General features: G+C 51.3%; 1 protein-coding gene across 4 annotated transcripts in view; it reads right to left on the reverse strand.

Annotated features, from left to right (window-relative positions):
- The window catches only part of Rfx2 (regulatory factor X2), a 75,870-nt gene extending 60,918 nt beyond the window's left edge, over positions 1-14,952 (reverse strand). For all 4 annotated transcript variants that reach the window (XM_023717082.1, XM_023717081.1, XM_023717079.1 and 1 more), the window contains exon 1: positions 14,798-14,952. The gene's annotated coding sequence lies outside the window, so the exon portion shown is untranslated. The remainder of the gene's footprint in view (positions 1-14,797) is intronic.
- Between the last annotated feature and the right edge of the window lie 1,056 nt (positions 14,953-16,008).

Here is a 16,008-nt window from a genome sequence, read left to right on the forward strand (position 1 = left end):
CTCTCTCTCTCTCTCTCTCTCTCTCTCTCTCTCTCTCTCTCTCAAATAAATAAATAAATAAAAATTTTAAAAAAAACAGTGACTTGGCAGGGGCAGGGCCAAGCGGTTGCTAGGTGAGCTCAGCGCAGAGTCACCAGCAACAAGCAGGAACTTGCAGCATCCATGGCACAAACCTGCCTGGCAGGCAGCCGGGCAGCCCCAGGAGCTGAAGGTGATAGGGAAGGGGCGTGGGGACTGCGGGGAGGGGGGGGCAGCGAGGCCTGCCAGGGCCCCAGCACATGCACGGCACCTGCAGGATCCGGGACGCCTTCCTAGGGGAGGACATGGGTCTGGCCAGGTAGCCAAGCGGTCATGAGGTGTCCTGAAATGGTGAGAGGGGAGTAAGGGATAATGACTCCCACGAGGGTTGAGATGAAGGGGGCTCCTGCAGGCCTGTGGGAGGTGGCACAATCCCAGGCCTGGACAAAAGCAAAAGCGGGAGTCACTCTACCACTGAGCCACCCCCAGCCCCTTTTCATTTTTCATTTTGAGACAAGTTCTAAGCAGGACAAGTTCTAGGTGGCCCAGGCTGGTCTCTAAGTTAAGATCCTCCACCACGGTGTCCCAGGGAGCTGGGCGAAGTGTGAGAAGTGCAAGGGCCCTTGGCGAGCTGACCCAGCACATCCTCAGGGCACAGCTGGGGAGCAGACTGGACAGTTATGCAGAAGGAACAGAGTAGAAGCACAGAGAGCAGGAAGGGACGGGGGAGACAGGGCTGCACCATCAATTCCGGCGCTCCTGGAGATGCTACCCTAAGGCGCGGTCCCCACAGGCCATGTGCTGCACAACCCTCTGCAGAGTCACACATATCTCAAGACTATGTCACTAGAAAATAGGCAGAAGGATTTTTGGATCAAAGAATGCCCTGGGGAGCTGGGCAGATAGCTCAGCAGTCTAAGCACCTGCCTGGCAAGCGCAAGGACCCAGGTTCCAGCCCAGTAGCACTGGCTGTGCTGGTCACCAAGGCCCAGCGTGGTGGCGCACTCCTGTAATCCCAGCACTGGGAGGCTGAAAACAGGAGGATCACTACAAGTCCAAGCTGCCTAGTGAGACCATGTACCAAATAAATAAATAAATAAATAAATAAATAAATAAATAAATAAATAATTTTTTTAAAAGTATGACCTGGATGTACTCAGAACACCAGTCCATTCTGCCAATAATTCCTCTCTTTGGTGCCCCCCAACAGACCTGCATCTCTCCTCCAACTCTCTTTTTCCTGGGGGGAGAGAGGTGTACCAGACTGACTCCTTATATGCCAGAAGGTGACCGGTGCAAGCTAAGAATGATTTTTACATTTTGAATTGGTTGCAAGAAATCAAAATCAAAATTATTTTGTGATGCATGCAAATTAGATGCAATTCACATGTGAGGTGCAGGAACAAAGTTTTATTGGTACACAGCCCCACCCGTGTGTCTACTAGGAAAGATGAGAGTGGTAGGAGCAACTGCCTGGCTGTAGGGTGCCTGTCCCTCTTGCCTGCTTGAGCGCTAAGGCATTCTGTGGGGTTTTTTTGCTCAAATAAAGGCCCTGGTACCAATTTGTAAAAGCATTTATTGGTTCAGTTCCTTAAAATTTACAGCAAATTTCCCTACAGATGTTTCTTAGACTTCGGGGATGGGTTTCCCTCAGCGCCAGGAGAGAGTGCTCAGCAAAGCAGAGCTGCAGTGAGTCCCGGACGCCCGCCCGGTTATTGGGAAACACACACAGGCCCGGCCTGCCGCACTTGCTGTGCCTGACTGACAGCAGATTCCTGCTACACCAAGACAGGAGGGACCTGGAGGGAGGAGGGAAAGGGGAGAAAAAGAATTAACTGTGTTGTGCCCAAGCAGCTTCCTGCGAGGGAGATGGCCATGACATGCTGCAAACGTGGACTAATACAAGTTTAAAAAATAAGGGACAGACAGGCGTCCACAGTTGGCCTGCCAGCCACCGCAGCTTCCATCCTAATCGTGTCTCGTTAAAGAGCCTTGCAAGTTCTCACAACTCAGGGAAGTGCGGTCATGGCATCCCTCAGTGCTCCAAATCAACAGGAGCATTTGGTCTGGAGCATGTGAATAACGGGACCTGCGTGGTCCCTTTGTCCCCTTCCCCTACAGCAGAAATCAGGTGACTACAATGGCCTTGACAACAGAGGCTTGGAAACAGAGAGGGAAGGAGTGACACAGGAGATGTTAGGGTAGTGGGATCACTAGGAACCATCCAGGAGGGAAGAGGGGTCGTGGGCTACAGGAGAGAAGATAGGACGACCCCACCCTTCAAGCCTGGATGCTGAGGCAACATTGATTTCTTGTTATTTGGTTTATTTTTGAGATGAGGTCTCCCTCTGTACATGAGGCTGACCTCAATCTCACAGATTCTCCTGCCTCGGCCTCCTGAGTGCTGGGATTACAGGGGTACACCATCCTGCCTGTTTAGGGTATGAAGGTCATACTGGCCTTGCTGAATTTTTGCAAGGACCACAAGTAATCTGGCACCCTTAGCCCCAGTGGGGGCCTGAAATCGTGGACAGTATTGAGCCCCACAGGGCATACGTGTTTTCCTCTATATGCGTCCTAATGATAAAACGGAACTTAGCAACTAGGCGTAGTTTGGGGTGCACATCTACAATAACCCAGGACAGGACCCTTACCACAGTGCACTGCAAGAAAAGTTAGCTCAAAACGATGTCCTGTGGTTTATTTCTGGGATTTCTCCATTTACTATTTCTGGACTGCGAGGAACTGAAACTATGAAAGGGAAACTTAAAACAACTTCTAAGTCTTCCCCCGTCTTTCTAAACCCTTCAGAGCGCATTTCTCTTATCTGATAGGGGGCACTGCTCCCATCGGAGTGCCATTCCAGAGGGGACAGCAGGGGCCCTGTACACATAAGCCCAGTGCTCCACATCACGGTAGGCCCTTTATTTTCAAAACCTAACTTTGCAGATCTAACAGTCATCCTGGCGCTGAGCCCCTGCCAGGTAAGAGCTTTACTCTTGAATTCCATTCCCGGCCCCCGCCCCTTCTTTATTTTATATTTTGAGATGGGGTCTCACTCAGTTGCCTAGGCTTGGCTCAAACTTGTGAACTTCCTGCCTCAGCCTCCCAGAGTGCTGGGATTGCAGGTGTGTGCCATCACGCTTTGTAACCAGACAACTGAGTAAACAATTCTTTCAGTTTCTATTGAGAAACAATCAGAATTTTGCTGTCCATGCCATTTACCTCACCTTTTATGTTTGATTTGCATTAAAAATGACTCTGGGTGTAATCCCAGCGCTTGGGAGGCTGAAAACATGAAGATCACTATGAGTCCGATCTGTGTCGTGAGATCCTGTAGACCCTGTACTAAATACATTTTAGAAAAAGGGGCCAGGCATGGTGGTGCACACCTGTAACTGCAGCACTCCAGAGGCTGAGGCAGGAGGATCACCAAGACTTCAAGGCCAGCTCCTGCAACATAATGTGTTCAAGGCCAGCCTGAACTACATAGCAAGACCCTGTCTCAAAAAAAAAAAAAAAAATTACTGTTTTGGTGAATTGATAAGACAGTCTAGATTTGCTCCAAATTGACTTTAACAGAGTAAAATCTTTGAAAAGTTCCCAAGCAAAACAAGAGACCAATCAAACCCTCGTAAGTGGTGTAATAGATAAACTGAGGCATTTAATACTGTCCGCTGTGTTGAGAAGATCTCATTTCCATTACAGACTCTACCTCTCGAACTTTCTGGAAAAGAACTTGACTTGCAGTTTGGGCTGGGCAAACAGGCAAATTTCTTAGGGGATTTAGTAAAAGAAACGGCATCTTGAAGGGGCTGGATTGTGGATTCAGATGGAAACAGAACTGGAGATGTGAAGGCTACCAGCTCTCAGACAAGAGCTCCACTTGCGGAGTTTTGGTGACTGTGCGCCTCACTCCTGGGCTAGCTGTGAAGCCTTCCCTCTAATTCCCTGGGGGGTGGCTGGGGGAGCTGTCCCCACTTTGCAGGACACTGTTACAACTCAGAAGAGGAAAGGAAGCACACATCACTAGCACATGTCAGAACAGCCTGGCTATGCCTCAACCAATGGCTGTGAGGGCAACCCCGCAGGCAGTCCTTGTCACTCCTGCTGCTATGCTCAGAGTGATTCTGCCCTCACCCGCAAGCCTCGGACCAACTAAGGCACAGTTTTCGTGGCCACAATGGGATGGGAGTGTGCTGCTGGCAGTGTGATGGGACACTGCTCAACACCTCACAGCAGGTACAGGGGCCCCACCACCAACAACCGTCTGGCCCCTCATGTCAACCCCACGGGTGGGACGCTCCAGTGTGAGTCTTACGTTTCCCCACTTAACTCACCGATGAACATCTGAAGTCCATGGTGAGGAAGCACAAGACTTTTAGCATCCAGCAAGGCCACACAGAGAAGAGAAAAATGAGGCAAGGAGAGGGGAGTTAGGACAGGACTGGACTGAGGAGGCTCTGAATGCCGAGCTAAGTCTGACACAGTTAGGTCAAGCACAAGGGCCAGTCATCAGTCTAGAAGACGAAAGCAGCAAGAATGTACCTATCTGTCCCTCCTGTGGAAGGCCTGGCCAGCCAGGAGGGTAGAGAGAGTGATAAGGAAGAGCACCAGGGGCCGGAACCCTAGGTTCTGCAAAGAGCCGACAGGTGCCAAGACCTGGAAGCGATTGTGCAGTGGCCCTGACTGTGGAGCGCTGCAGGCCGGAGACCACTGTTTCTAGGAGAGGGGAGGAAGGCAGCTGCCAGCAAGCAGAAGGCGGAGGCGCCCGTGACCCCTGCAAGTGGAAGAGGGAGAGAAGCGGGGCCTGGGCAAGCCCCACAGATGGGAGGAAGGGGAAGAGCCCCGACCGCAAGTCCAGGCAGGGAGGCCATATTGGAGCCTCGCCCTCCCAACTCCAGCCTCACACAGCGCAGTTCAAATTAGTGAGAGGGCAGATGGCATGGTGAACTCCCCATTGAGTACATCCACAGTTAAATCTGTAGCGACTACTGAGTCAGACAGGCTTCCAGAAGGATTTTCCACTCTCCCACTCACCTGAAGGGTGTTACCTCAGGAGTCACCATGCCAATTTAAAATTTCTCCAGGAATTCTCCCCTTGTAACTTTCTACATGATGACAGTGACATATCAGTATTGCAACATACATATATGGCTATATATATATATATTTTTTTTTTTTTTCCTTTCTTTAAGATAAGATCTCATTGTGTAGTTTTGGTTGGCCTTGAATTTACTACATAGCCCAGGCTGGCCTGGATCTCACAGTGATCCTCCTGCCTCAGCATTCTGAGCACTGGGATGACAGTTATTCAATACCACATGAGGCTACAGAAGATGATTTGGGTCTACAGGGTCTCACTACGTAGATCAGACTCATGGTGATTCTCCTGTGAAGATGAGTATTAATACATGAAAATATGTGGCTCATTATAGGCTCTTCAGCCACTTGCTATTTGGGTAACACAATATTTACTGAATGAATGGAGACTGCAGAACACTGCACAGACAAAAAAAAAAAAAAAAAAAAAAAATCCTGATAGAAGTACATACTTTTAGAAAATGAAGAATTTTTTATGAGCAAAAGCACATTGCTGGGTGAGGTGGTCCACATGTATAATCCCAGCACTTGAGAGGCTGATGCAGGAGGACCACTGAAGAAGATGGAGGAGGAAAAGAGGAGGAGGAAGAGGAGGAGGAGGAGAGGGAGAAGAGGAAGAATAAGAAACAGAAGAAAGAAGAGAAGGAGAAGGGGAAGGAGAAGGGGAAGGAACACATCATTTCCTCTGTTTTCTATGGGTCTAAAATTTCAAAACTACATTAAAAAAGTAAATAAATAAATAAAATTCCAAAACTGTATTGCTTTCCTCAAAGTGAGCTGCACAAGTCGGTACGTACCTAGGGAGAACCGAGGCTGGGAAAAGTGCTGTGTGTTTGCTTTGGGGTCTTGCTGGCCCCAGAGGGGAGCAGCCACACATTTTTGTGGGCTGCTCCCTTCTCTAGGAACTGCTTCTAGGATCTTAACCCAAAAATGGCCTTTGGAACTGAATGCAGCCTGGGAAACATAGCTGTATTTCTAAAAGATAAACAGTTTGCTTTTTAAAAAACAAAACAAAACATAACTAGGTGTCATGGCAAACTTAGAAATAAAGAATTACAGGCTTTCTTTTTTCTTTTCTTTTTGGTTTTTCGCTTTTGCCTTTTGTTCAGTGTCTGTGTGAGAGAGAGCTCAGGTAGTGAGCCAGGGCTGTGGCACCAGGCTGCACCCCAGCCCCCTTCACTGCTTATCTTGAGACAGGGTCTCCCTAAGTCATTACATTGCCCCAGCTGGGCTCGAACTTGCGGTCTGTCTCAGCCTCACAGTGTGCTGGGATGCCAGGCGTGCACCCTGTGCCAGGCAGAAATGAATGTCTGCATCAGTGGTGCAACTTGAGCGGTTTCCTGGGGATACAGGGGCTCAGGAGCCAAGTCTACCTTTCTGGGCACACAGAAACCTTCTTCCCTTGGAACTCGCCCAAGCCTCATCTTCTGGTCGTGACCAGACCTTGACCTTCTGCTGTGAACTTGCTTCTCCTCTGCCTTCTGAGCCTCCTTTCCAGATCTCGCCCTATGCAGGATTTCCAGCAGCCACGAAGAGTAACCGAGCCCAGTGTCCGTGGCAGGTGAATGGATACACACAGTGCACTCCATCTATGTGATGAAATGTTACTCAGCCATTAAAGGAAGGAAGCTGTGGCACTGCCACAGCATGGACAGACCTTGAGGCCATGCTGCTCCGGGAGCTGAGCCACACACAGAGGATCATGCCCTGCAGGGTCCACTCTCAGGATGCCCAGCATCATCAAATTCACAGAGCCAGATGGATGGCAGTGCTGAGCTGGGGAGGGGACAGGAGTCAGTGTTTCCTGGAGACAAGGTCAGCATGGAGAGGTGGGCAATCCCGGAGGTGGGTGGCACAGATGGCGCGTAGCCGTGGGATGTGCTCGATGCCGCCGAGCTGGGCACCTAGACATGCTTGAGATGGCCAATTTTACATTATACAGATTTTTCCACAATTTAAAGAAAACAACAACATAAATTTTTGCTTTGGCCCTTTGGTCTCCTGTCCCTGAAGGCTTGGTGGCTCTGTCCTCATCCTCTCTTCCCACTTGCCACCCTCTTCTGTGGCCTTGCCACTGTTGGGACCAAAATGAGCCACCTGGAGCTCCAGGGCCTCACCTCTAGCCAGCATGGCCCTCAGCTAGGGCCGCCACCACAGCGCCCACTGCGGCACAGTCCCCCCAAGTCCCACGTGCGCCTCCACTGACCATGCACGCAACCAGCATGGTGCCCTGCTCTGTTTAACCAGCCTCCTCCACATTCCCTGCTTCACCAAAAGGTCACATCCCACAAGTTCCCTAACACCAGGAATGTGGGGTGTCCATGGCTATCAGCCCTGCAGGTCCCATGCCACTGAACACCCACAGAGACCCTGAAAGCCCATGGCTGGGCCCTACTCCCCTCCCTGGCTGTGGCTTTAGGCTGTACCCATCACATGCCCGGGCCATGCCAGCAGTCACCCCTGTGTGACTGACAGATGCTAGCCTTCTGTGGCACGTGCTAACGGCCTGTCTGTACCAGAGATACAGCTCAGCGGCACAGTGCCTGCCTGATGAGCGCAAGATCGTGAGTTTGATTCCTGATACCAAAATAAGTAGATAAATAATAAAGATCTAAAGGCCTGTTGGAGCCAGGTATAGTGTAATATCAGGAGGCCGAGGCAGGAGTAACGCCATGAGTTCAAGGCCAGCTTGGGCTACATAACGAGTTCAAGGCCACCCAGAACTGCATAGCAAAGCCTTGTCAATAAAAATAATAATAATAAAGATAGCTAATAGATAGATAGAGGCCTGTCTGACCCCAGAACTGTGACCTTCTAGCCACACCAGCCCAGAAGGGCCAGAGACAAATCCCCTCATCTAGCCAGGGTCAGGGCCAGACTAAATATTTTAAGCTTCGCCGGCCACGTTCCATCTCTGTCGTAAATGTTGCGCTCCGTCACTGTCCATGAAGCAGCCAGAGATGGTCGATGTGTGGGTGATGTGCACAGTGAGGCACCGACGAAACTGACTTCCCAAGGTGGGCAGGCCGGTGGGGCCGGGAGCCCAGCTCACCATGGCCTTGAACGGGCAGGGCCCTCCGGCTCCACCCCAGGCCCCGCTCCAGCCTCTCCTCCCTGGGGCCCAGCTCCTGCAGGCACAGAGACCTCTGGGTGCCCACTGTGCCCGGGGATGATGGCATGGCCCCTGCTGGACCCCTCTCTGCCTGGATGGCCTTAGATCTCTGTCCTGATAGGGCGGTGCTTGGTTCCCACAGCAGTGAATGAACGATGTCTGGTAAGCAGATAACCCAGCAAACACTGCACACAGTGACCTGATGCATCAATTTACACACCAACTGGCACGCAGACTCTGCCGGGAGCCCAAGCCCTGGAAAGTTGTCCTCCCTTTGCTCACTGGGCATGAGCCCCACTGCTCCTGTTGTCTGTTCTCCTCCAGGCCCTGAGGACCCCCTCCTCGCCCCAGGGCCCTTGCACCTGCTGCCCCTCCCCAAGGCTCCTCCCTCTGAACTCCACACAGGAGGCCTAATCAGCACCCCCCTCCTGTTTCTGGCCTCTACCCCAAGATCTGGCTGAGTGCACTCCTGTGAAGTTTCTTATTATGAGGCCTCTTCTTCCTCAACATGCACTTGCAATCAAAATAACAAGAGATTGTTGGAGAAACAGCCTGCTCGGCACATCTGGGCTGCATTCGTAATGAGCAGCACCTAATCACTCTACCGAGCCATTACACACACGTTCTATATATGCTTAATGGCTTCATGGCTTTTTTCCATTTTAAAACATGTTGGATGGCAGGTGCCAAGTGATTCACAACATCCGAAATGTTCTGGCTTTGTGAATCATCCACGCAGGTAGCAGCAAGTCACAGAATCACAGCGTCACAAGCAGGGGAAGGGACTGCTGGGGCGCAGGCAGATCCCACCAGATCTCATGCAGCAGGGAGGCAATAGGAGAGGACAGAGCCGAGGGGCTCGGAGGCCCAAGCGCAGGCCCTGCCTTTCCGGCCAGATCTCTGTGGCCACGCAGCTCATTGCTGGGCACTGGGAGCAGGAGAGGTGATAACAGACACACAGAGCACCTGCACTTGCAAAGTGACATATTTGTGCCAGCGAATTCCTAAACTAGGTCAAGACCCTTTCCTACCCTACAACAGAGGCTGAGGCAAGAAATTACAAGTTTGAGTTCCACCTGGACAGCTTAGGGAGATCTTGTTTCAAACTAAAAACACACTGGCTGTGGTGGCAAAGACCTGTAATTTCAGTACTCAGGAGGCTGAGGCAGGGGGAGCACTGTAAATTTAAGGCTGGCCAGCCTGGGCTACATAATGAGTGTAAGGCTAGCCTGAACTGCACAGTGAGACCCTATTTCAGAAACATAATTTTTTTAAAAAGGCCTATCGATGTAGCTCAATGCAAACACTGTTAAATCTCCAGTACTGCTAACAACAACAACATTTAGTCTTTGCTGAGCACCTACTAGGTGACAAGCCCTGTGTTAAATAATTAACAGGAGTTATTTCCAGCAGGACAACCGTACCAGCTGCTATTATGGATGTCCTGGCTGCTGAGAGGACAGGATAATGACACTGTGCTTCATCCTCTCACCATGTGCCATTCTACAGAGGGGACAGTGGTAATAAAATGAATGTATACAAGTCACAGGACGCTCCATACTGATGAACACTGAGGAGACAAAAGACGCCAGGAAGGAGGCTCAGGGCCTTCTTTCCCAGCAGGTGACCTGGTGACACTGGAGAAAAGGCCTAAAGGGAGGGTGAGGGGCCCCCAAAAGTCTGGGCAAAGACTGCAAGTTGGGGGGCCCAGGACTTTCAAGGCCAGCAGCAGGCAGCCAAGGGAAGGTCTGGACTGGGAATTAATAGCATCCCAATGAACAGCCACCAGCCAGCTACTGGGAGGATGGAGTGACACAAGCCACTACCAAATCACTGAGGATAATGACAGCTTGGACCAGGGGGCTGGCAGTGGAGGTAGTGAGCTGTGGTAACACAAGGGTGACAAGATTTGCTGATGGCTTAGAAAAAAGTGAGAGGTCAAAGCCAACTCCAAGATTTTGGCCTGGGTAACCCAGCCAAGCAAGTGGATATTTACTACAGGGAGTGGGGTGGGTCTGCCTGGCTCTTCTGACTCAGATGCTTCTCCTCTTGTAAAGGTCGCCCTCTATTTTTTTCCTATAAGAGTTATTTTGTTGATCTCTGGGTTTGCAAAAGGCACACAAGTAGTTTTTAGTTTCTAGCCTAAGTCCAAACATACATATCATCCATCTATTCATTCATCCACCCAGGCATCCATCAAACCATCCACCGATCCATCCATCCACCCACCCACCTCACTCATCTATCCACTCACCCACCCATCCACCCACCCACCCAACCCACCCATCCACCTACCTACCCATTCATCCACCCACCCATCCATGCACCCACCTACCCACCTCACTCATCCATCCACCCATCCATTTATCCATTTATCCATCCATCCATCCACCCACCCACCTCACTCATCCATCAACCCACCCACCCATCATCCAGCCAGCCAGCCAGCCAGCCATCCATCCACCCACCCACCTACCCACCCCACTCATCCACCTGCCCACCAATCCATCCATCCACCCATCCAGCCACCTGTCCAACTGAGTAAGCACATATATTATGCCAGGCATGTGTCTAAGAGCACACAGTCTACAGGGGAGCCCATTGTACTGCAGAATTCCAGGGAATCAAATACCACTTTAAACATCACACAAACCTGCAATTCCTCATAACAATATTAAAATCCAACAGACACTGGAATTTTTAAAAATCTGCTACAGATTCATTTGGCACCAAAACCTGATCTGAACAGATCTGAGATTGCTTACTAATGAGAATATTTACATGATCTGGAGCAGAAATATAGATGGACATGACTACTTGGAATTCCCTATATGTGGAACATCAAGATGGTATGCGGACTTGTACTCTCAGCCCCTCCAGCTTGCTGAGGGTTTTCACAAGTGGGGTGGCATTGCTTAGGACTTCCCTTTGCTTCTTAGAAAGTTTCATACTTGGGTGCGGTCTTAATTCCTCTTCTCTCATTGCTGAGGCAAAATACCCAAAACCCAACATCAAAGGAGGAAAGGTTGACTTAGATCACAGTTTGTAGAGGTTTCAGCCCGTAATTGGCTGGCTCCAAGGCATGGTGGCACATGGCAGAGGGGCATCAGAGAGGAGAAACAGCTCATAGTGGGCAGGAGGCAGCAAAGAAAGCAGGCCAAAGGACAAGACAAGCCTCTTTCTGTCCCTTATATCTTATCCAGGCTACTGGGATTAGGGTGGTGCCAAACCAATCAGTGAACTGATTTAATAAATACCCACTCTTAATCCCAGCTTTGCACCATGAATCAATCACACATCATAGATTCAGCCACCTAGGAAGAAGCCTCACCTATGACTGTATGGGGCCTGGGGGGACATCTAGGCACAGGCCATAATGGGGGGGAGTAGTACACACTTCATTCCTAGTACCCAGGGAGGCTGATGCAGGAGGATCAAAAGTTCAAGCCAGCCCAGACAACTTAGTAGCTTGGTAAGACTCTCAAAAATTAAAAAAGGCTGGGGATATAACAGTGCAAAGGCCCTAGGTTCCATCCCTAGTCCCGCCCCCACATCCAAACTTTCGTAATTTACAACAAATGTAGGTATGGGCAGGCATTTTTAAGTAGCTGGGCTAAGTACGTAGCTCAGGGTGAACACCTGCCTAGCATACACTATGCCATGGGGTCTACCCAGAGTACCACCACCACCACCACCAGCAAAACAGAACAAAACACAAAACTCCACCTCCTAAATAAGCAGGCAACCTTTACTTAATTAAAAAAAGAAACACCTGGGCATGGTGGCGTAGGTCTGTAGTCCCAGCGCAAGACAGCCTGAGGCAGGAGGATCACTGCAAGGTCCAGACCAGCCTGGGCTACAGAGTGAACTCCAGGCCAGCCTGAGCTGCAGAGCAAGGCACTGTCTCAAAAAAAAAGGAAACAAACAAATATAATATCCTCCCAGCCCTAGAATTTTATCAGCAAAGCAATCATCAATTACTGTAAAATTCACAACTAATTCAAATGTTTGACTCGACGATATTAAAGTTACTTAAAATCAAAGTAACTGAATATTATTACTGATTAAACTTGAAGATGAAGCTTAAGGTTGTAGCAGAGGCCCAGATAAGCAGTTGCCAACATGCGCACTTCTGCTGTGTGGTCCGGTGCACCAGCCCGCAACGCCCAACGCTGCTAGCAGATGAAAACAAGGACATCCACACACAGCCAAGGTTAGGTGGTGGGGCCCTCACCCAGAGGCAAGCAACCCCGGCTCCCGGGCTTGTGCTCTCCTCTCAGATCCTGCTTTACAGGGACACAACTCAAGAGTAAAATCATTTGGGTTTTTTGTTGTTGTTGTTTTCCAGGCACGAACTATTTCTTAGCTCACTCAAAATCCAAACCTGCCACAGCATAAGGGATTCCCGAACACAGCAGCTTTGCCAGCTCCTAAATCCCACTCAGTTTGGCAAAGCCAGGGCACCAGGATGAAAGACATGAAATTCACATCCTTGGGGCTCTGACCACAGCCCTCGCTTCCCACCAGTGTAGGTAAGTGGCCATTCCCAAGACTGTTTTAAGGCCGCTCAAGTCTGGCCACCCACCAGGGCAAGGGCCACGCCTGGCACAGGGATAAATAAATACTGCTCCGAGGAAGGAAAAGATCGAAGAAGCATGAACACATAGAGAAGAGCCCGCTGACCATACGTGTAGGAAAAAAGGTTTTCTTGTTGAGGTTTTCCTCTTTCACATTTACTTTTTACAAAAATTTTATTGGGCACATTCATTGTATGTAGTTACAGGGTACATGCATTATTATTGTTATTTATTTATTATTATTATTATTTATTGTTGTTGTTTTACTGAGGCTGCAGTCCAGGGGTCTTCATAAGCACAGCTGGTTTTTATTCTGACACAAGGTCTAGACAAATTGTTAAGTTGCAGGGGCAGGGCTTGAGCTCGGAATCCTCCTGCCTCTGCCTCCCTAGAGCGCTAGGATGACAGTGTGCACCACCATGCCTGGCCTGTTAGTGCATTGTTGTCATAACGCAAAAGTGCTTGCCGAAACAGAATAAATCTGCGAACACTGAAAACTTCGGCTCTGCACAGGCCAGACCACCAGAAGGGAGAAACCTCATCAAATCGACCTTTTACCGCACCAGGCCAGTCAGGGAGCGTGGTATCAAAAACGCCCCCAAAGCTGGAAGGAGCTGGCCGGGAGGGGAAAGCAGAGGCCTCCTGCCCGTCCCTTCCCTGCTCGGGCGCGACCAGGAGGTTAAAATAGGAAGGAGACACCCCCGCCCCGCCGCCACCCGCGTGGCCGGGGCAGCTGGGCCCCGGGGGCCCTGGAAATAGCCGAGGGATCGGGAACCCAACTTGCCTTGTGGAGCAGCGGGAGCAACCGGGGCCGCGGTCAGCTCGGGGCAGGCAGCAGGGAAAGGAGAGGAGCGAGGGGGCTGGGCTGGGCTGGGCTGGGCTGGGCTGGGGTCGCTCTTGGGGGGAGACAGCGCGCCCACAGCGTGGGGCTCCGTCGCCAAGCGAGCGAAGTGCAGGTAAAAAAAAAATAAAAATAAATAAAAAAAAACCGATTTAAAGAAACCTTTGGTGAAACTTTGCTCGCTCGCTCCCCGCTCGGTCCCGACAGGGGGAGCTAGGTGCGCAGAGACTTTCTAGGGTGGCGCGCGCAGGACTGGGGGAGCCGGGACCCCCCCAAACCGGGCATGGGAGGCAGGTGCGGGAAGGGGGTGAAAGGTAAGAAACTGACCCTCTGGGAAGGCCCGTGGTCCACAAGTTTGGGGCGAAAAGGTGAGGAGGGAAGAGGGTCTCCCCAGGAGAAATGCACCGACGTTTCGGTCAAAGAGTGAAAGGGCGCCCACAATTCAGTGTCGGGGGCAAAAGGGAAGAAGGGGTCCGTCCCCGGGGACACCTCGCACACAAGAATTTGGGGTGAACTGAAGGGGCCACTGATAGGTTCCTAATTCCTAAGAGTCTGAGACTGAAAGGTCCCGGGAGCCCTGATTTCGGAGATTTGGAACATTAAAAGAGCTCATCCGAGTCAGGAATTTGGGGAGTAAGAGGGAGAAGCTGGGGCTCAGTGGCCCCAACTCCGGAGATTTAGGATGAGAGTAAGAAGGAGGCCCAGGCAGCCCCCAATAGCGCTTTGCGGGATTAAAGTGAAAATAGTCCGCGGGAGTCCTCAGTCCGGGAATTTGGGGGTAAAAGCGAGAGATCGGTCCCTGGGAGCTCCTCATTCAGGAAGCGATGAGGCAAATAAGAGGCGTATCGCTGGGCGCCCCCAAATCAAGGATCCAGGAAGTGAAAAACCACCCGAGGTCTCTATTCCAGGAGCCTGAAGACCTGGGGTCCCCGGCTCCCCAACTCCAGAAAGTTTTCTCACAAGTGAGGCACTGTGTCCCCCAGTCTCCGAACGCGGGACGAGGAGAGGGAGGTGTCGCCAGGGCCCCCAAACTCCGGCGCGAGTGCGGGACGCCGAGTCCCGACTTCGGGGCACTCGGCGAGGTACGCAACCCACCCCAGCCCCGCGGACCCCGCCACCCCGACCCCGGGCGGTCTCATCGGTCACCTGGAGTTCGGCCGGGAGTTCGCGGCGGCTCCCGCGGCGGCGGCGCTGCGTGCTGGTCGGCGTTGGTAAGTAACAGTCTCCACGGCTACAGTCTCTATGGCGGCGCCGCGGCCCCGCCGCTCCTCGCCGGCTCCCGCCGCCGCCCGCCCTCCCGCCCGCCGGCCAAGACGGGGCGGGGCGTTGTTCCCGGCAACGGTTACCAAGTCCACGCCCTACCCCCTCCAACGGCCCGCCTTCAACGGGCGCGAGGAAGGCGGGTCTCGAGGCTCCGAGGCGTTCCATTGGTCTTACGAGGTGCCCATCATAGGGGGCGTTCCCCAACGAGGAAGAGGGCAAGGCCCGACCAATCGCCACGGAGGTGGGCGGGGCCTGGCGAGAGGCGCGCGAGGCTCGGAGGGTTGGCAATGAGGAGGCGCGCGCCGGCCGGCACCCTTTGGAGCGAGTGCAGGGCAAGTATCAGCTTCTCAGGATGTGGAGCGTTTTGGGCACTCCCAGAATATTCGACTTGTAGACACAGTTCGACTTGAGGATCAGCAAACTCTGGCCCAGCACCGCCCCTTTATGGCCTACATGCTGAGAACTGTTTTTAGATTTTATTTTAGTAACGAAACAGTATCTTCCTAGCACTCCGGAGGCTGAGGCAGGAGGTTAGCTGTGCATCCCAGGCCAGCCTGGACAACACAGACGACCCTGACACATAACTAAATAAATAAATATGGCGGATGAAAATTATGGGAACTCAATTTTTATTTTTATTTTATTTCATGTATCCAGTACTTTCAACTAGTTTAAAAATTGGCCATCTGTGACCTGTGGTCACGTTCTGCCTATTTGTTTAAATAAAGTTTTATTGGAACACAGCCACCTACTCAGAGTAATGGAAAGCCCAGTAGTGGAACAGATACCACATGACACAAACAAAGCCTAAAATATTGACTGGCCCCTGAAAAATAACCTCTTGCTAAACTCGCTCTCTTCTTCGGGCGGGGGGGATAGGCTCCACTACAAACCATGAGACCTTCATAGAGCTTCTACTGGAGGAGGGATTGGTCATGAACAATAAATAAGAGAATACACGTAGTAGTTTACAAGGGCCGGAAACACCAATTGACAGCTAGCGTGGGTCCCTGCTTTAGAAATAGTGAAAACTAAAAATAAAACAATAGCATGAATTTGCAGGTCAAAGTTGACCTGGAAGATGGTTGTAGGCA

Source organism: Octodon degus, unplaced genomic scaffold, assembly GCF_000260255.1.
Source record: "Octodon degus isolate 3935 unplaced genomic scaffold, OctDeg1.0 scaffold00050, whole genome shotgun sequence".
Lineage (NCBI taxonomy): Eukaryota > Metazoa > Chordata > Mammalia > Rodentia > Octodontidae > Octodon > Octodon degus.